This window comes from Chelonoidis abingdonii, chromosome 1 (assembly GCF_003597395.2).
Source record: "Chelonoidis abingdonii isolate Lonesome George chromosome 1, CheloAbing_2.0, whole genome shotgun sequence".
In the NCBI taxonomy this organism is placed as follows: Eukaryota; Metazoa; Chordata; order Testudines; family Testudinidae; genus Chelonoidis; species Chelonoidis abingdonii.
Window position 1 is genome coordinate 118,466,329 of NC_133769.1, and position 21,252 is coordinate 118,487,580.

At 43.7% G+C, this 21,252-nt stretch overlaps 1 protein-coding gene across 16 annotated transcripts in view; it reads left to right on the forward strand.

Annotated features, from left to right (window-relative positions):
- Positions 1-21,252, forward strand: part of CACNA1C (calcium voltage-gated channel subunit alpha1 C) — a 766,858-nt gene that overhangs the window by 545,897 nt on the left and 199,709 nt on the right. The window lies entirely within an intron of this gene.

Here is a 21,252-nt window from a genome sequence, read left to right on the forward strand (position 1 = left end):
AGAGACTTTCACATTACATCTGGTTCCCCCAGTATGATAGGAATTTCTGTATAGATAGAACCTGAGGTTCAGTGCATGGTAGAATTAACACAAGATATTTTAAGGAAAATGGGGAAAAGGTCTGGACTGGGGCAAGCTTGTGCTGTTAATCAACACCCCCATCTCCCTTTAAACTTGATCCTGAAACTACTGCCACTGGGTTAGAGTTTAAAATATTCCTCTTTGAAGATTTAGAGTCCATTGCACACGGATGGGACTCACACAGATAATGATGGTCTTTTTACCCTTTTAAATGTAGATTCACTTTGTAATGCCAGTTCCCCCCTGGTGACTAAGATAAGAGACAGAGATGAAAATATTTGAGAGCAATCTGGGTCTTGCAAAATGAAAATTAGATTTACTTGAAACAAGAATATACATTAACAAAAACAGTGACAAAAAAAACTAAAACCAGAAAAGAAACCAGGCAAAATTTCTCAGTATTTGATACAAAGAGTATATCTGTCTGTCATATTTCAATAGTATCCATCACTGTAGTATCTGAGAGCTGTATCTCTGTGTATTTGAGGGAGACTCACAGGCCATTCAGTTGAGAGAATCCAAAGCAAGGTGAACAAGACAATCAGTAATAAATAGTGACACACTTGTGGTATTGTACACTGTTTATTCATATGAAATGAATCTCCTAAATTATCATTATTTTCTGTAATGGTAGATTTTACAAAAGACCATCCCCAAGTCTCTGCACTCTTGGGTCCCTGCATCATTCACATGATAGGGTATGAAACACTCAGGATGCAGTCATCAGTTCTTATTCACCTACCATTAGGAGCCAAAAGCATATAGCCACCGATAAATGCTCTTCTACCGTGACTGCTACAGATTGCTTCATTTTTCATGGATTCCCTACAGCAACCTAGCTTTTGGCTGTTGGGTTTTGGTTTGGTTTGAGCTACTTTCTGAAGTTATTTTTTCCTTTCATACAGTATAGTATATCAAGGCCTCAAATTATAATATTGTTGAGTATTAGTTCTTCAGGACATCTCTGGAGCTCTTAGTCATCAGGGTGTGGATATATAGAACACTTGCTTTGGAAGGAAAAAAAATGTTGTTCTTGTTCTCAGTTCTAAATTATTCACAGGCAAAAAATCTTAATTAAGCTCGGTGACAGAGTCTTCTGTGGCTGGGCAGCCTAGTGGCTAGATCACTGGTCTTTCAGTCTGTAAGGCCCAAGGCCGTAGTAGAGGGACCCAGACCCTCCCTCTCTACTGGGCCCCATCCCAGGGCCCTGTATAGATCAACCCCTAAACAGGGGTGATGGGGTCTCTCATTCCAGCAGGGAGTTAAGCCCCATTTCCCTGGGCTACTTCCTACCAGTCTCTTCAATTTGGGGCATGGCCCCACTAGTCCACTTGCCCTGAGCACTGGGGCTTATTTGCAGCTTCCCCTTGGCAGGGAGCCCTTACTTGCCTCAACCAGCTGCCTGATCTGTCCCTTCAGGCAGGCAGAGAGCTCCTGCTTCCTCGCCAGTCAGCCCCCAGCTGAGCCTGGCTCCCTTCTTTTCTTCCCTCCTCCCCACTTCAGGTCTGGCATGGGCCACAGGTATAGTGGAGCTGGGCTAGCTGAATCCAAAGGTTTTCTTTAACCCCTTCTGTGCGAGATGGCTGTTTCTCTGCTCCCTCACAAGCTGAAATTAAGGTTGTAAATATATTATCAATAACAAAAGGGGAAAATCTCTGTAACTAAAAAACTTCACACCATCAGCTTCTGAAAGCCAGGTAATGCAAAGTTCAGGTTACACTTTAGAAAAAACACCAGAAATGATGGATATTTAGGGTTAAGGTGATCCAAATAATCTTAGCTGTGCCCTTGTAGCCACACAATCCTTTGACTTTGTCATGTTATATAGATACATTGGCCACCATTAAGAAGTCTGTTTTTGTCTGTTGCCATACAGTAGTATCTGAGATGCCATGGTTATTTCACTCTACTTAGAAGAGTGCTATTTGTTTAGCAAATGCTAACTTTTAAGAGTGACTATGGTACACGTCTATGACAAGTGTTATAGCTATAATAGTTCGCATGTTGAAACCCTATAAACGTTGACATTTCAACTTAAACAACATGCACTGGTTTATGCAGTAGAATATACAGAACCGAAGAGCAAAGGTATACTGGCTTTAAGATACCTACAGCAACATAGAGACTTAACATTCTGAATAGTAAAGAGTTAACAGGGTTCCAAAATTTCCAACCCTCTGGAATGGGTGAAGTATTTTACAAAGTGGCATAGGATATGGGTAGGTTTGGGGAACCAATTCTATGAGTTGCTGGGTCTGTAGTAGAGCCTGGATCATAACCCAAATCTCTCAGCTCCCAGGTCTCTGCATTAACCACAGATTATTCTTCCCCTGCTTAGAGTTAGCCGTGGTGGCTACTCTGCGGTCAAGTAGGTGACACATGGCACTAAGGCTATTTAAAAGAGCAGCTGTGTCAAATTTGGGGGTTGGGAATCAAAGTTTGATTTAATTGGAAACATAGCTTCAACTTTAAAGAGAGATAGGTGTTTTTCCAGTATAATAGGTTCCCTCTCACCCACTTTCTCCAGAGAACGATGGAGATAAATGTGTTTTGTTTTTTATTTTAACTTGTATGTCAAGAAAAATGCAGACAATTTCCACGGCTTATGCCTCAGCAGTGGTTAAAAAAAGTCAGAATTTTAGGCCATTATTTAGACACCTGAATATTTGACCTGACTTTCAAAAGTGCTGAGCAGCCAAAGTTTAGAGAAAGCTGCTGGGTATTTGGCACTTTGAAAATCATGCCAATTTAGGTACCCAGAGTGAAATCCTGGCTCTATTGAAGTCAATAGCAAAATTCCCATTGACTTCAATAGTATCAGGACTTCGCCCACTTTTTAAAATCCTGGCCTAATCTCTCAATGCTCCACATTCAGTCACATGCACAAGACGTGGACCCACAAGAGTGTATTTGGGGATGGGATCTATTGTAATAACTATCTTCTGAGGACAGGAATTACAGGTAACCAATTTGTTTTTCTCTCCCTTCAAGTCTGAAAATGAAAGCATCTGTCCTAAAACTCAGTAGATCAAGGCAGTTGAGCAGAATTAGTTATTTGGAAATATTCAACCAATTGATCAATTTCCTTGGCTGAACATTGCTAAGTGCCTTGTAATATTCAGTTCTGCTTCCCCCTTCCCCTCCACTAAGGACAGATTCTGAGAAGCGCTGAGCACACACAATTCTTATTAAAGTCAATGGGAGTTGAGGGTGCTCAAATGCCTCTCAGAATCAGGAGCTGAAAGAACAGCAAGCCACTTAGGAAAACTTCTGAAGTCTGTCTGTCTGTATAGAGTCTTTTGACAGACACAACAACACCCTGGTACCAGAGTGCAGTTATTTGCCAATCTCCTGTTCAGTCAGGGTAAAATTTGCACTAGTGACCTAGGAGTTTAAGTCCAATTGGCTTTTCATGAAACTTAGACTTCTAAGACACTTAGGTGTTATTGCAGATTTTAACCTCATTCTCTTCTGCATCCTTTCTCACACTTGCTGTTTTTCTCATCTTTAATGAAGCCTATCCCTTCTATCTCACAAGATTGTTTCCCTGCCTATACCTGCCTGCCCATGAAAAGTGTCAGAGGTATTCAAATCAATAAACTTTCATTCCATAAAATGTTTTTAAAGTTATGTCAATAAAATCAATAAGCTGTCTAAGCTCCTCTCTCACTCAGTGGATAGTATGTGCAAATAGGTTGGCTTCCTTTAAATTTTTAGAAAAAATGATGCCCTTCTTTATATAGTTTAACATTACTTTATTTGCTATTATTATTGTTGTTGTTGTTGTTATTATTTATTTTATTAATGTATTATGGTCCAAATTCTGCATGCAAGACAGTGAGGTTGCACAGGCTGTAAATCTGAGCAGAACTGTGCCCAGTAAGCCCCAAATGCCTTCTGCATCCTCCATGCATTGAAAATGCTAGCCCAGTGCTGTCACTTGGGTGGCAATGTCCAGCAAAAATTCCACTGGCTCCTTAAATAACGTTTAAAGCCCTAAGAAATAGTAACAGCCCCCTATCTTTAAAAGTAGAACTGCTGAGGCCCTCTGTTAGAAAACAGCGTTCCATGTGGAGTCTGCTTGTGACTTTCTGAACTTGGTAAAGTTGTCCTTGCACGGGAGATACTGAAGGGGCCTTGTGATTACAAATAAGACGACACAGGAAACTGGTAGTTTAAATATTGCAAATAAACAGTTCATAATACAAATCCAGAGAAGCACTGAGCACCCACAGCTCCCTCTGACTTCAACAGTGGTGGTGAATATTCAGCACCATTCAGAATAGACTCTGAGTGTGAGCTTAACTCAAGTTAGGGTGACCAGACATCCCGTTTTTAAAGGGACAGTCCCGTATTTAAGCCCTCTTGCAGATGTCCCGACTTTTTCTTAAAAACAGGCACATTGTCCCATATTTTTTGTCTCTCTCTCTCTCTCCCACCCACCCCCACCCTCACTCCATCAGTACTGATGGGTCCAGCTGCTGGCCAGATCTCTGCTCACCAGCCTCCCGCTCACCAGCGGTGAGTGGGGGGGGTCCAGTGGCTGACAATGGGTGTGGGTGTGCAAAGCTGGTGGCAGGGCTGGCCACTCCCCCAGCTGGTCCATCAGCTCAGCCCCTGCTGCATGCCAGCTCTCAGCCTGCAGGGCCCTACCCCACATTCCATTTCCAGCTGGCACTGGCTGTGCGCTGTGAGCTGCAGTGGCTGGTGAGTGTGGGTAGGCACCAGGTGAGGGCCGGTTATGTGTTGCCTCTGCTGTCCACCCATCGGCCCATTATGTGCTTCCCCTCTCACTGTCCTCTCCCTACTTTGCCCCTTCACCTCCTCCTGCTCCTCCATATCCCACACCCCGGCAGGGCGCATCCCACTCCCAGAGCTGTGTGGAGAACCAGCCCCTGGTTGGAGTGTTCAGCTCACTAACTGCCTGGCCAGCAGACTCCTTCTTTCCCCCATTGTGCCCCGGGAAAGCCCAAGACCTTCCCCACAGCACTGGCACGGGGAAGCCTCTCTGTCCCTCAGATAAGCTCTGGAGTGGGGCAGGGAGACCGATTTCCAGCCTGTTCATGCCTTGAACCTGCAGGCTCCACAACAGCACCCCAGGCAGGGGGCTTAGCACTTTCTTCACCTGCCCCTCTCCCTGGGTCCTGCCCCAGGGAGCACGGGGCTGAAGCCCCTGCGGTCAAGTTCCCTGGGCCCTGGTGCACAATGCATCCTTAGGGCTTAACCCCTTCCTGCCCATGCTGTAGCCAGGGGACAGGATGTGGCTGGGTTATGTCATTGGCCAGCAACAGCCGGGAGGTGTTAGCTGCCTTTTGACACTGTGTGGGCAGGAAGGGACAAGCTGCTTCCAGCCACAGGGGAATGCAGGAGAGGACCATGGGAGAAGAGATGAGCTGTGCAAAGACACAGGCCGGGTCATTGCTCCCTGGCTCCTCCTCTGTGGCTGGAAGCAGCTCCCATCCCTTTCCTCCTGCATAGTGCCGAAAGGCTGCCACTGGCCATGTTCTGGTGTGAACCCTAGCAGAAATCTGGGGAGGGAAGGCATGTGAGCCTGCTTGCCCCCCTCACATGTTGCTGCAGGAAGATGCAGCTCCAGGTACCAAGTGAGACAGGTCCATCCCAGGTGCCCAGTCAGGCAGGAGGGCGGAGAGCAGCGGACAGGGAGGGTTGGTCGGTCACACGCTCTCTCCTCTGTGTGAGAGAGGTGTACAGGAGAGAGAGAGAGTGTGTGTGTGTGTATGTGTGTGTGTGTGTGTGTGTGACCTCTCCCCTTGTGAACCCTAAAGCCTTAAAGATAAGAAAGTAAATAAAAAGAATCCAACTACACAGTATTTCTTTTTAACAGGGACTCAGTCAACTTGATGTTAATTTGAATGTTTGTACTGCATAGTTCTGATTGCTATTGAACTCTCTCGAATTCGAGTAATTTTACCAGGTGTATCGTATTCAGGGACATATGGGGAAAATAGTCACCCTACTATTTCTTATTATTACTAAGCATAAAATATGCAAAGAGGCCCCAATTGAGCAAAAAATGTACTTATCTGCTGAAGTCCATAACTATTTAGCAAAGGACTTAAGCACATGTTTAATTTTAAGACCCACTGAAGCCAATCAGGCTGAAGCCACACCCAAATTAAACATGTGATCAGGTGCTTTATTGAATGGGGACAGACTGTTGAATCAGGACCAGAGTGATCTCTAGCTTAGCTCCAGCTTACTGTAGTACATCTCCTACATTGGCTGAGCCAGATGGAGGTGGTTCATTTTTTGGTTTACATTGTAGAACTTCTCCCTATGAACTATGGAGGTTTGAATCTCAGAGGTACTAACATTCTGGACACCCGAAGTATCCCAGCCACTGAATCATAGAATTGAGTTGGAAGGAATTGGTAGTGGTCATGCTATTTCCTGTTTATCAGGACAAGATTGGCCTTATCATTCCTATATCCCCTCTGAACAGATGAGTGTCTAGTCTTGGCAGCTCATTCCATTGCCTAAACTGCTCTCACGACATTTTAAAGTAGGGACAAGTCTGACCAAATCCCATTCAGAACACCATTGAATTTTAGGAACATTCAGAGGAAGACCAGATCTAAAAGTTACAGATTGCTCCCCTTCTCTATTTTAAAGAAAATCTCTGCTGTAGCTCTTTATTTCTTGTACTCTTTTTGATAACGGGAATAATTAATCCCTGTCTACTTTTTAACATCCCATTTAAGTATTTGTAGACATTTATCACGTCTCCCCCCAGATCTTTCTCCAGACTGAACAGATCCAATTCTCTTAACAGGGCTTCATTTTAATTATTTTTAGCAGTTTTGTTGCTCTCCTTTAGGGGAGGTGTCACTTATCAGTTAATATGCTATAGAGTAAGGCTAATATCTAGAATGTGTGTTAACCTTTGTATGCCGTATGCCCCTTGCAGCTTGAGCTATGGGACACACTGCATGTAGACTGCTGTGTGCAGCTTTAGGCCTGGTTTGCACTGAAAAGTTACATCAGTGTTGGCCACCGGTGTGAAAAAAAGCACATCCCTGACCAACATAGCTATGCCAACAAAACCCCCAGTGTAGGCATAGCTAGGTCAGTGGAAGAGGGCTTCCTATCTTCAAACAGGTTTCAGAGTAGCAGCTATGTTAGTCTGTATCCGCAAAAAGAACAGGAGTACTTGTGGCACCTTAGAGACTAACAAATTTATTTGAGCATAAGCTTTTGTGAGCTACAGCCTCACTTCATCGGATCGTCAGTCAGGTATTCCTACACTGTAGGCTGTCACTGTAGGCTGCCTCTAAACTGTGGGGCTATACTGACATAGTCTCTGTAGTAGAGACATACTCTTAATTCTGGAAGCCCGTTTCTCCATTATGCTGCACTTTGAGGTGTCATTTCCGCTAGTGCAAAGTGAGTGCAGAGTGGCTGTGAAATGCTACCAAATCAGAATGATTGCACCCACTTTGCAGTGGTGCAAATGACTACTTATGGTGCCGAGTAATGGAGAATCAGGCCCTGGGATGATCTGCATGCAATCTGGTCCTTGCAACTTGAATTCTAGGATCAAGCAGAATAACCACTTTTTAAAAGAGTCATTCAGGCTTCCTCAGTGAGGAGGGATTTGTTTTGTTTCACATAATTCATGCAACACTTCTGAATACTTGGCCAAAATCTCTGAAAACATGACATTCCAGTACTTGCAAGGGCAGTTTGCACTGAGGCTCTGACTATAAAGTAATAGTTGTAAAGTAAAGAAGGGCAGGTTTAGCTTGGATATAATTAGAGATGGACATGAGCTAGAACACTCGATCTGAACCCTCCTGGACTTTAGGCAAGATCAGATCCAGGGTTTCAGCCCATCCGTCTAAGAGAGACCTGAACTGGAATGCAGGATTTCATCCCCCTCAAATTTAAGAGGACCAAACTTCATAGGTTGGCCCAATCCCTACTCAGATTGAGAAAATACTCTAAGAGCCGTAATACAATGGAACAGCCACCTAGACAGCACAGTGAGTTTGAATCAGTGGAAATTTTCAAATGTGGGTTAGATGACCCATCCCAGGGAATAACACAGGGTATCATGCACTAGATGCAACAGGTCAGATGTGCTGTCTTGACAGGCCCCTTCCAGCATCAGTGCCTATGAATCTATGAAATCATACTTCTGAGATGATTCAGTAAATGAGCTTGAAACCAGAGCTCACAGTCACCCTGGAAACTCCTGTCAGAAAATCAAATTGGAGAAGAAACCAAGCAATTGATATAATTTACTTTGCTGACAGCCTTGACATGCTTTGTGAGCTTTTCTCATCCCTCCACAGCCTGATGAAGCCCGATGAGGAAGATGTGGTGAGGAGTACAGTGATATTGCCATAAAGTGGAAAATGTTAAATGCAGATTTGCAACCCCCAATTTTCACCAGCTGTGTTGTGCTTTCTAACCCTTTATTCTTACAGCGCTCAGCTTGAATTAGTAAGGCTTTCCGCACAAGGGAATGATCTGATTCTCAGAATATACCTCTCTCTGTTTCCACAGCATTTATTTTTTCCAAAAAGTGCTGGATTTTTATTGGGTTTTTTTATGATCACATTAGCAGGATTTGGCACGGTGGCGAAAAATAATAAAAAAATAAAAATAAACTTGAGAGCACAAGCAAACGGTCTCACTGATCACAAAAGTTATTCCACTTTCATCCACTGTAACAATGCTGTACAGTGGGGTGTCCACATGTTGTGGTACTGAGGGGCCACAACATTGACTTGCCAGAAGACTGATGGCCAAGCCTAAAATTTATGTCCCACGGCATAAATCTGTTTTTCACAAGCAAATGCATATGCAACCATAACAGTTGCTTCTACTTCTGTCTTCCTTGAGCAATTAATAGGAATGGCTTGTTGTTTTACTCCCACAGAAGAAACTTGGCCTCCATACAAAGAAGGTGCACGCTAAGACTGCAGGTTTCATGTGACCCTCAAGCCTCACTTTGGGCACCCCTCCTGTATATGTAGAGAGGCTCTCTGTTTAGGATAAGCTTCTTTCTTGGATATTAATGAGTTGGTGTTAATGGAGTGCCTCTGCCCAATGCTCCTGCTTGTGAAGGATTTCTTCAATAGCCCTGTTTTTCTCTTGCCCTCTACCCCTCTTTCTTTCTTCGCTCTTCCTCAGACTCTGTCCTGATGATGGCTTTCTCTACTAGAGGGACCTTCCTCACCCTCATCTTCTTCCCAAAGCTGGAAAATTGAGAGCTTACCTATTGGGACAAATATTTCAAAAGTTACAAGAGATTTTGGGTTCCCAACTTGAGACCTCTTAGATTGGCCAGATTTCCAGAAGACACATACTCAATATTTTTTGAAAAAGCAGGCCCTGTTAAGGTGAATCAAGTTTAGCATTCAAAAATTGAGGCCCCCGAAGTCATGGTCACTTTTGGAAATGTCTTTGTTCCATCCACCAGCCCAGGGAAGTAACAGTATAATGACTATGAGGTAGAGGCATTGTTTGTCAGATGTGCCCAGAAACTGAAGCTCTAGAAATAGATGATATAATTATTTGATTTGTTTCCAGTCTAATTTTGTTTTCATGAGTTGCTTTCAAGACTTGGAGCCCAATTCTGGTCTCAGTTACATGTATGACAGTCTCATTGAATTCAGTTGGAACACCACTCATCCAGTGAAGACAGAGTTGGTCCCTTAGGATTGGCTCCTGCATTTCTCAGAGGCAAAGTCCATTGATTTCAGTGGGAGTTGTACCTGCAGGAGGATTTGAGGATCAAATCCTCAGTAATCTCTTATGAGTGAGTGGCAGAAAGCTGCACACTTTGGGGTGACTGAACCACTGGTAATGGGGAACCACCAACAGGCTTGATATAAAGACAGGAGGAGACTGGAAATGAGAAAGGGAATGAGGTGCAATTGGAGTTCAAGACCCAACAGACTGAGAAGTTATTGTGAAACAACGACATCCTGGTGAGGCTAACTTTTGAGAGCTATTGTTCTGTTAGTCATAACGTGAATGATTCTTCCGTTAGGGCCATAATAGAAATCAGACTTTCATTTACTGCAGAGGTTTTCCTTTCAGATGGGTGTTTTAATACCTTTTGTTGCTAATAATGCACACAAGCATATCAGAAGATTCAGCCTTGTCTTTAGAGGTTGCAATCACAAGTTTAAGTGTGGCTTTGTTGGAAATGTTGTAGCAGTTGCATTGCATTCAAGAGCTCTGATTATGGTTTCCTCGGTAAAAGTCTAACAGATGTATTATGTTAATGAGTTAGTATGATAATCAGTGAAATGTGTACCTGTATATTGTGAGGTGTGAGTTAGCGTTCATCAGTACAAGTCTAGATATTTTGTTATATTTGTGAACTGTGAGAATAATTTCATCAATAGAAGGTGGTCGGTGTTTATGAAATGTGAATATGACTTCATTGTCTAAAATGGAAAGGCTGAAGTCAATTCATTTGCTGGGAATGTCATGGCTTGAAAATTTGCTCTGAAAGGAAACTGGGATATATTGATCAGATGTAAATTAGAAAAGTTGACTGTCATGCCTCCATTTAGTGAAGTGAATGCTTATCTACAGCTTATATTACTGCTTCTCGTTATCTTTATTTTTAAGGGCTTAATCGACTATGGAAATCAATGAACAGCATATACTTGGTTATTAACGTGCTTGCTGAAATCAGCGCTGTTCTGATATACCTATGGTAGTATCTTGTGTCAGCCTGTGTAGAAAAAGCACTGAGAAAAATAAAAGAGGATAAAAAACAGCAGTACAGTGAAATGGGCAGCAAATCCCTTTCTGGATGATCAGCCATGTAAATGTAAACACAAAATAAATAAAGGCATGAAAGGAAAGCCCTGAATTGTGAAATGAAATAAAATCTGTAGGTTTGGAGGCCTGCTATTTTGAGGAATATTTTCGTGCTTGAAATCAGCACTTTATCTTTGCAGAGTGAATTTCCAAAGCCTTTAAAAGATTAAAAGGTTTTTAAGCAGCAGAGAGTGATGGAAGTGCTGTGGTGTCTGTAATGAAAGAACTACCAGCTCCCAGGGTAAATACTCTATGGGCCTTATGGGCATTTTTTTTTCAGAGATCTTTACATGTTTTTAACACACACTCACTTAGGAGCAAGGTGACCTGGCAGGTTAACACATTAGGTCTTTTGCCTCTGGAGACCTGGATACAAATCTTGATTAAGTCACACAAGTCAAAATAATTTTGGAGGTCACTAGAGGCCTATATGCAGATGACAAAATCACTGCACACAAACATCTTGGCATAAATAGCAATCTGTAATAGGGAGGATGGGAATAGTAAAGTGTGACATTTGTTTGGATTGAGACCTGATCTTGACAGAGCGGAGTTGAGAGTCCAACAGCCTGAATTTCCTTTCAGTTACATGGATGTAAATGAGACAAGAATCAGGGCACAGAAATGGAATAGCAAGGTTCTTTGAGTGCTGGTCCCTATGTGTATTCCACTGTGGGTATGCATATGCACCATGGTCCTCAGAATGAAAGATTTTGCTAGTACTGTCCATTGGTCCATACCTGTGCTCTTCTCACATTTCAGATTGAGGGCATAAGGGCGTTGCAGGCCATCCACCTCTCCAGTTCCTTTCTACTACCACGTGGTCTGAGACAGAACCTCTAATGTCCACGGAGCTGCTGTTCTGCCTTTGAATCTCTTAACATTGTAATATAAAATTTTGTTAGTTAAGTATTAGTTATTTAGTTAGATTTTGGGGATCCCCCCTCTGGATTATGTCCAGCATTCCAGACTTCAGGAGCTGCATCTCCTGCCCTCCAATCCCTCCTGGTCAGTGACAACCATCAGAGGTGCCTAAACTGGATAATCTCCTCTCTCCACTAAGTCCAGGATCTTCCTCTTCTTCCCCAGCAGAACCCAGCAAATGCAGTGATTCATAGATTCCAAGACCAGAAGGGACCATCTAGTCTGACCTCTTGTATAACACAGGCCCTAGAACTTCTCCAAAATAATTCCTAGAGCGTATCTTTTAACAAACATCTGATCTTGATTTTAAAATGATCAGTGATGGAGAATGACCACAACCCTTGGTAAATTGTTCCAGTGGTTAATTACTCCCACCATTAATAATGTATGCCTTATTTCCAGTCTGAACTTGCCTAGCTTCAACCTCCAGCCATTGGATCGTGTTATGCCTTTGTCTGCTAGACTGAAGAGCCCATTGTTAAATATTTTTCCCCCATGAAGGTAATTGCAGATTGTAATCAAGTCACTCCTTAACCTTCTCTTTGTTAAACTAAAGAGAGGGAGCTCTTTAAGTTGCTCACTACAAGGCATGTTTTCTAATCCTTTAATCATTCGTGTGGCTCTTCTCTGAACACTCCATTTTTTCAATATCCTTCTTGAACTGTGACCACCAGAACTGGACAGTATATAATAAGATGAGTCCCTGAAACATAAACTCTTGTGTCAGAGGCCCAGTCTGAGGTCTGAATCCTGAACCAAAGTACTTCCAGGCATTGCTAAGCAAAAGCTGGGCTGTGAGCCAGAAGCAGGCCCCACTCACAGAAGTTGGTGAGAAGAGGGTTGCTAGAAGCATGTGCATCCGCACGTAAGTGCTAATAAGGGGAACTTGTGCCAAATGACATTAGGACACTCCACAGACATAACAAGAAACAGGCAGGTGCATCTTAAAGACAGGGTCAAAAGGATAGCATGATGGATAAATCTATCTGTTTAAAACAACATGATCGAAGGAGGAGACAGCACCCTAATGAGCCAAGGGGCTGTACTTCAATACATCAGTAGGGATGAGTAATCTGTCCTGTAACTGTATAAAAGTAGGTCCCAGAGTGCGCATCTTTGTCTGGCCTATGGGGCAGTGGAAAGTCCCACCACTGACTGAGCTGGTTCATTGCCAGGAGGCACAAATTCGTAGTATGTCTTGTAGAGTCTACGGGAAACTATTACTATGCTTCATTTGACAATAAACCTAATTCGAGTTCCTTCGTACCTTACTAGAGTCTATAGTCTTTGGGGGTTCTCTTGGGGTTTGCCATGTCAGCTATCTGTGCAGAGTTGGGGCAGCACACAGAGGAAACACACACGCAGCCAGCTGTTATCATCATCAAACAAGAGCAGAGCACCACACTGGTAGCTACTGACAACACAGTATGCCAACAGTGGTTGCACCAGTGCCAAATATGGAGGTAAAATAACCTCTTTACTCCTACTCAAGATTCCCTGTTATGCATCCAGGGATCGCATTAGCTCTTTTGGCCACAGCATCACACTGGGAGTTCATGTTTGGCTGATTATACTCCACCAGCCCCAAATCTTTTTAATGTCTTGTTATACAGGACCAGAAACCCTGTAAGCATGGAATAAACAATAACAGCAGAGTAGGTCAGCAGGAAAAGAATCATGAAGGAGAAGCCAGGAGCTTATAGATCCTGTTGAGTAGGCTTAGAGGGTGTGTCTGGCTCTTCAGATTTACCAGACATCTCAGGGAGCAGGCTATGAGTTTCCAGTCCAATCTAGGGTTGATGGACCCCTTGTACATTGGGCAGAGGCATCAAGGAGTGTACCACCTAGCAACACTACCTCAGATATAGGGGCGAGCAAAGGCAGAGCTACGGACTCCTCTTTCCCACCTCACCGTACAAAGCCTTCTCAAAAGCCTACAGAGAAATCCACTTTCAGAAACATTTTTAAGAAGATGGATGCTGGCCCAGCACCTTCTAAGTCAGGTGATTCTTTGCATCTGGTCCCAGTAGGCTCTGGAACCCATATGGGGTCACAGTACCAACCCGCAGACTCCGAAGGATAAGAGTTCCTCCACGTCAGCACCATCTACAGGAGTGGGATTGTCAGCACTGAGCAAAGAGAGACATAAGTCAAGGCCATGACAACCACAAGTACCAACAAAGGGTCCCAAAAGCAAGTACTGACACAGGCACAGAAGAAAACACAGGCTTCCAAGAGCAGTTCTATACCAGCTCACAAGTGCACAGGAAGAAGACTCTTCATCCCCAAAGATGACTGACAGATAACCCTCTAGAGGATATCTTCATCTTTCTGGACCCAGAATCATTCCTTCTATTGGACCTGATCTTTACTGGGGAAATTCTAACGCCATTGGTCCACAAACAGTATGAGAGATGTTGATCCCCTATTACGTCTATTAATTGCGCCATCCCAACCATAGTTGCCCACATTTCCTCTTTGGAAGAATCTGGCATGAAGAAAGGACCAACCTCATCTCCACAAAAGATGAAAACTTGGAGAGAGTTTCCAGAATTTCCTGGACCCTGCCACAACCTCATAAGATGGGGCATCCCCTCACCCAGGACTGCTGGTCCCCTTGCCTTGGGAACCTCCTCAATCTATTTTGGATCCCTCTCACTGACCATGCTAGGAACCATGGGATCCATAGGTGCAATATCCAGAATCGGTACGGTCTCATTAAGAATCATGCCATCCCTTTCTTCCACCTCTCAGGATCAGCCTGAGCTCCCTCAGCAGCCTATGGAAAAGGAGGAGGCAGAACCAGATACACCAGTACCATGAGTCCCAACAGGAGTATTATCAGAATTGCCCAATGAAGTGGTTGACCCAGACTTCCTGTCTCCTTCAGATGACCATAAACAGTTTCAAGATTTGCTGAGGAGAGTTGTGGATGAGCTCCAAATTCCTGTGGAGGAAATTGCAGATCTCACAGATTTCTGGACATGTTACAGAGTTCAGAAGCTAGTAGAGTGGTGCTCCCATTAATGAGGCCATCCTAGAGCCTGCCAAGATCATGTGGCATACCTCAGCAATACAGGCATCTGCGCCTCCGAGGGCAGAAAGCAGGTACTGTGTCTCAGCCAGGGGAGCAGGGCTTTTATTTATTCATCCTCCCCCAAACACTTCAGTGGTTCAGGTATCCAATGAAAGGAGTAGACAACAGCACCCAAAGTCCAGTCCCTCAAATAAAGAGGCCAAACATACGGACTTCCTTGTAAAAAAAAGCAAAACAACAAAACGGTATTGACATCCACTAGCCTGCAATTCTGATTATCCAATTTCCAGGCATTACTATCGAAGTATGATTTGTATCAACTATTCAAAAATTTCAGAATTCAAAGACAAGCTCCCTTCAGAGGACAGAGCACAATTTTAGGCCCTTATTGAGGGTGGTCAGATTGGGGGCCAGAACATCTCTACAAGCTATACTTGATGCAACTGAAACAGCCTCTAGGTCAATGGCAAGAGCTATTGTTATGTGTTGTGAATCCAAGCTGTGCTCCTCAGGATTCCCCAAAGAAGTTCAGTCAACTGTAAAGAATTTACCCTTCTGTGGGAATAACTTATTTAGTGAAAAGACTGATTTGTCTTTACGGACATTGAAGGACTCCAGGGCAACCCTTCACTCCCTGGGTATGTAGGGGAAGTATCATAGGCAGCCTTCTAACCTGAAGACCATTGCCACAACCATTCACTATAGGTCCAAATTATTATCAGTACAAAGTGTTCCCCTTTGGATGAGCAACAACACCGAGAGTGTTTGCAAAGGGGCTTTCAGTAGTGGCAGCACACTTCTAACACCATGGCTTGATAGTCTTTCCTTACCAAGATGGCTATTGACTGAGAGATATCATTGGGAAGTACTGACCTCAACCGCATCTCCTTTCAATCTCCTAGTGTTACAGGGAATCTTCATGACCACACAAAAGTGCCTTTTAGTTTCATCAGGGACTGTTGAATTTATCGGAGCAACTTTGGACTTGGCCAGAATTAGAGCTTACCTACCTCTGCACAGGTTTAATCAATGAACTGAAACAGAGCCCTCAGCCATCAGTTAGTGCATATCTTAGCCTCTTAGGTCACATGGTGTCCTGTATATACCTGATACTCTTCACGAGACTTCAGCTTCACTGTCTGCAAGCCTGGCTTTGGATGGTATACATCTGAAGTAGATGTGCTATGAACAAGCTAGTCACACTCCCCTCTCAGAGTGAGAGACTCTTGTTTGGTCGTGGAGCAGGGAGCAGGAGTTCCCTTCATTCTTCCCCCACTGCAGAAGATATTGATTACAGATGACTCCCTTCTAGGATAGGGCACCCATCGGGACAAACACACAGCACAAGGAAGATGGCATTTCCAAGAGTCCAGGATGTACATAAATCTCCTGGAGTTGAGAGGTGCCCATGAGGCCTTCAAGCAATTCTGATCACTCAGAAAATCCCAACATATTCAGGTTATTATGAAGCTGTCAGCCCCAGCCTCCAATCTTACCCAGACCTCTTGGCACAGGGCAGGGACAATATCAGACATCCCAATCCAGAGGCTCTCCACCTCACAGCCTGGTATTAGGATGGATGTCAGGAAACATGACAACAGCGTTCTACATCAACAAGCAAAGGAAAAAAAGATCCACCTCCCCTCCCCATGCCTGGTGATCAATCTGTGGAATTGGTGTATTTGTCCCCAAATCATCATACCAGCAGTACACCTCCCAGGAATACACAGTAGATTAGTGGGCAGCCCCAGCAGACACCTTTTGATCAACAGCAAATGGGATCTACATGATTCTGTAGTAAAGACTATATTCAGGCAATGAGGATTCCTATCTTGGGACCTATTTGTGTCACAAGAAAACAGGAAATGCAAGACATACTGCTCCAGAGGAACACAGGGTCAGGACTACAAAGGGCATGCCCTCTTAATCTAATGGGAGAGGCCCTTAGCGTACACCTTCTCCCCCCAATTCCTTTCTTACTGATTCAGAAGGACAGGGCAGAGATCATCCTCATTGCTCCCAGATGGCTGAGACAGTATTAGTTCCCCAACCTTCTCCACCTGTCAGCCCTGTCCTCACATCAGCCTCCAATCTTTCCCAAAACTCTTGACACAGAACAGGGGTGAAATCAGACATCCCACTCCACAGGCTCTCCACCTCACGGCCTAGTATTTGGGTGGACATCGAATTTAGAGCAGACATGTTCAGTAGCAGTTCAAATCCACCAGAAAGTGCTACTTGGCTCAGTGGAAGAGATTTCCTGTTTGGGCTCAACATTGCCATGTGTCCCCAGAAGAGTCGACGTTTCCCACCATTTTAGATTATCTGCCCACTCTGACGTCCTCAGGTCTTTCCCTTAGCTCCCTCTGAGCAGCCTTGGAAGCAATTAGCATCAGTTAGTGCCACAGAAGTACAGATCAGGACTGAAGTGCATTGGCAGAAATGTTGTAGGCAAGACTGGAAAAGATGCAAGTGCTGAAGATCTGGATTGGTGTGGTTTTACAAATGATGTGCGTTGTATCAGGGTGATGCTTACCCCACTCTGCACGCACGCACGCACACACACACCATTTCTGAAAATCCAGTTAGCACCAGATTATATCTAGCCCTTGTGCAGGTGGACAGAGGAAGGAGATTGCGTAGAGTCCGTCCTCCAGCTATACCTGCTGCTCAACAACCAAGCAAAATAGTTAGGGAGTGCAGTGATAAGGCAGACTACTGCTACTGCTGCTGTTAGCCTCTCCAGAGGTAAAAGATGGGGAGATGGTTACAGCCCTGCTAGCCCTCCAGAGCAGCTAGCAGAACTGACCAGGAGTAAAGGAAGGCTTCAAGGGTGGCATAACAGCCACACTACCTCTGTATTTATTGGGGCTCCCAGAGCCATTCTTCTTGCTCCAGGCATATCGTCTAGAGCTCTCACTTCAGTAGAGTACCTGCTCACCTTTCCCTACATGGGACTGTGAGTATATGTCACAGTCAATCCGTTAGCAGAGAGCAGATGATCCAGGGCAACATTAGAATCTTTTAAGAGAGTAGTTCAGATGAATGTATTGCATCTAAATTATGCAACTGTCAAAGTACCCTGTAGAACATGGGTCACTTTTAGTTTGTAAGACATGAAAATCAAAATTTCATCTTTGGACAATCCAGCTAATCTTTTGTAAGCTGTATGGTTGGGAAGATTGTTTGTACATGAGACACTGGGACACTGCTTTTCAAAAATGCATCTGTGTTATTGTGTGTGCAAAAATGTGTGCAGAGTTACTTGCCTAATTCCTGTGAACCTACCACAAGCAGATATTTTTACTTGCAAATGGCCATTTAGGTTTGTCTGTGACAGTCCATTTGTGTCACTAATTGGGTACTGCATTTGCAGATGCATTTTTGAAAATTAGGCCCAAAACACACTTATTTTCAAGAAGGGATCAATGACTGCCCAAAAAGAATTTTATATTTATTAGACAGTAAGTGCACAGAGTTGTAAACTGCACTGGAATCATTTCAGGCTTTCTGTATTCACTATTGCTGTTTTAAATGTATACTTTACCAAAAGAGATCAGGTTTAACAGATTTAACAGTTGGCATAATGGCCCCATTGTATGTTATGGATTATTTGAGTTGGAAGGGACCTCCTCTGGGTCACTTAATTCACCCCTTACATTGTAATTGAATTACTAAATTCAGCTGATTGTTGCACTTCTATTAATTTGTGTCTTTGGCTTGTCTCATTTACAGAGCCAGCTCTAACTTTTTTGCCACCCCAAGCAAAAAAAAAGAACACTGCCCCACTGTAACACCCCCCTCCCCGCGAGTGCCGTGCTGCCAAATCCCCCCGAGCGCCGTGCCGCCCAAGCCCCTAACCCCCGAGAGCCGCGCTGCTGAAGCCCCCAGCCCCTCCCGAGTGCCGTGCCGCCCAAGCCCCCTGCTCCTCCGAGCACCACACCACCCAAGCCCCCACCCCCTCCGAGCACCGTGCCACCAAAACACCCCCCCTCTCCAAGCACCGCCCGGCTGAAACAAAAACAAACAAAAACCCTCCAGTGTCGCTCAACTGAACAGGAAAAAAAAAAAAAAACCTGAGCGCAGCCTCGCCCTAAGGTGCCACCCCAAGCAAGTACTTGGTCGGCAGCTGCTTGGAGCCGGCCCTGCTCATTTATAGAACTTGCGTTGTCCCAAAGGTTCCCAATATACTTTGCAGATTTTGGGCCTGATTCTGATCTCTCACTGATTTAAATGCAAAGTAACTCCAATGACTTTAATGAAGTTACTCCAGATTTACACCAGTGCAGGTGAAATCTGAATCAACCTGCTGTGTACAGAGACCCACCCCTGAAATGCAGCCGCTTCTAGGGCAGAATTCCATGAACCATCTGTGCTTGCCACATGGCATAACAGGGTTTTTAGGAGAGAACATGAAGAGTTATGTATCCAGTTGAAACTACAGGCAAGATCTGAGCTGAACTGAAATTTGGCCTGGGCAATGGGGCTAACACCCCAGCTATCACAAAAAGTTCTTTGCAGACCTACAGTACCAGGATTAATTCACCCACTGGCTAATCTCAGCCATGTGGTTTTAGAACACCCAAACTCTCAAAGGGCACACCTGGGGTGTAGCTAAATAATCTTTTTACTGACTATTTCAAAAACAATACAGAAAACAAAACTTGGTCATTGATAATCTTTTTAAACTACCTGTGGACAATAATAAAATAACATCTACCATCATATCACAAATAATTCTTCCTTAAATTTCTGTGGAGGACTTGGCCTGATAGATTGTAAAGCAGGCAGCCAATTACTCTGTGCTACACTGGACTGACATACATTAAAATATTAAAATAAAATAAAATATTTTTTTCTGTAATTTATTAGCCCTGGGTGAGCTGGATAGGTGATCGTATGTGACCTGTCTCAGTGATGGAAGTCTCACTGTAATCCAGAACTTGACTGCCCTAATTGTAGGAAATATTAGCTATGTAACTAATATTTTCAGTAGGAGTGCACTGTGCTGTGGTGATGTATTTGTGACAGCTTTGATTGTTTCGCCGCTCTCTCTGCACTGAACTACAGAAATCGCCCACTAATATATTGATCAATTAAAATGAAAATGCTTTGGTTCTCTGAGCCAAACAAAGCACCCTATGCTTCTCAATTAGTCTGTGCCCCATGGTAATCCAGGTCTGATGTAGCATTATTGGTATCATTTAATCTTCTAACTTTATGGGGGGGAAATCAACTGTTCTCTCTGGTCAATAGAATTCCTAAATGTTTATGCTTATATTTTTAAAAGGGGCCATGGGGATTTATCTGCCAACATCTATTAACATCAGTGTATGTTGCACTATTACATTCTTGAACCTGTTTCAAAATTATGGGTTTAATTAAAACAGGAACTAAACACACCTGAGCCTTGTAAAGGGCCAGTATTCTCCTCCATCTCAGCCTGCTGCAAAGCAAACTAACATGCCATAAAAACATATGATCTGCAGGCATTTTCAACATGAGTATATTGCAGTAAAAAACAGTTCAGTTGACTCAGCATGTATCACAGATATTTTGACCCTCTGGCCTTTGAATACACATTTTCATTCTCTTCGTGCACTTATCAGAAGTTTCCAAAATGACACATACAGAGACCTGATAATTCTCACAATAATGTGAGCTTTTACTGAGCAGCTGACCTAAGAACAGAATGTTCAGTTGAAGCAAACACACATGGAAAATCAAAACAGAAACTGACCAAAAAGTAAAGCAATGTTACAGAGTCCAGTGTTCAGATACTGAGAACTAAAAAGCACAGCTGAAGGCCTCCGTGACAGGGTAGAATATCAGTAATTTAGCGCTAGATAGTCAAAAGGTGTTAAAGCAGCAAAGAATCCTGTGGCACCTTATAGACTAACAGACGTTTTGGAGCATGAGCTTTCGTGAATGAATACTCACGCTCCAAAACATCTGTTAGCCTATAAGGTGCCACAGGATTCTTTGCTGCTTTTACAGATCTAGACTAACACGGCTACCCCTCTGATACTTGACGCCATCAAAAGGTGTTGTTTGTTAATATGTGTTTTGGACTTTGCACAGCTTCATTTGACTGGAAAACCACACATATCCTCAGAGGATGTAACCAATGATGAAAATGTGGCTAAGTGCTAGTGTAAATAGATATAGTTGACTAATTCTAAGTTAGAAAATCCTGATGTCTGATCTAATTTACACCAGCAAGCTATGGTCCCCCAGTGACCACACACCATATGGAGATTACCAGAGCATACCACTCCCTTTTCTCGCTTCTCCCTGCCCCTGCTCTTCTTCCCTGTTCTCCCTCCCCATACCCTTCTTTCTTAGAAGATATTTTAAGAAAGGATCTAGGCATCTGTTTTATGTTTTTTTATGTAAGATTATTT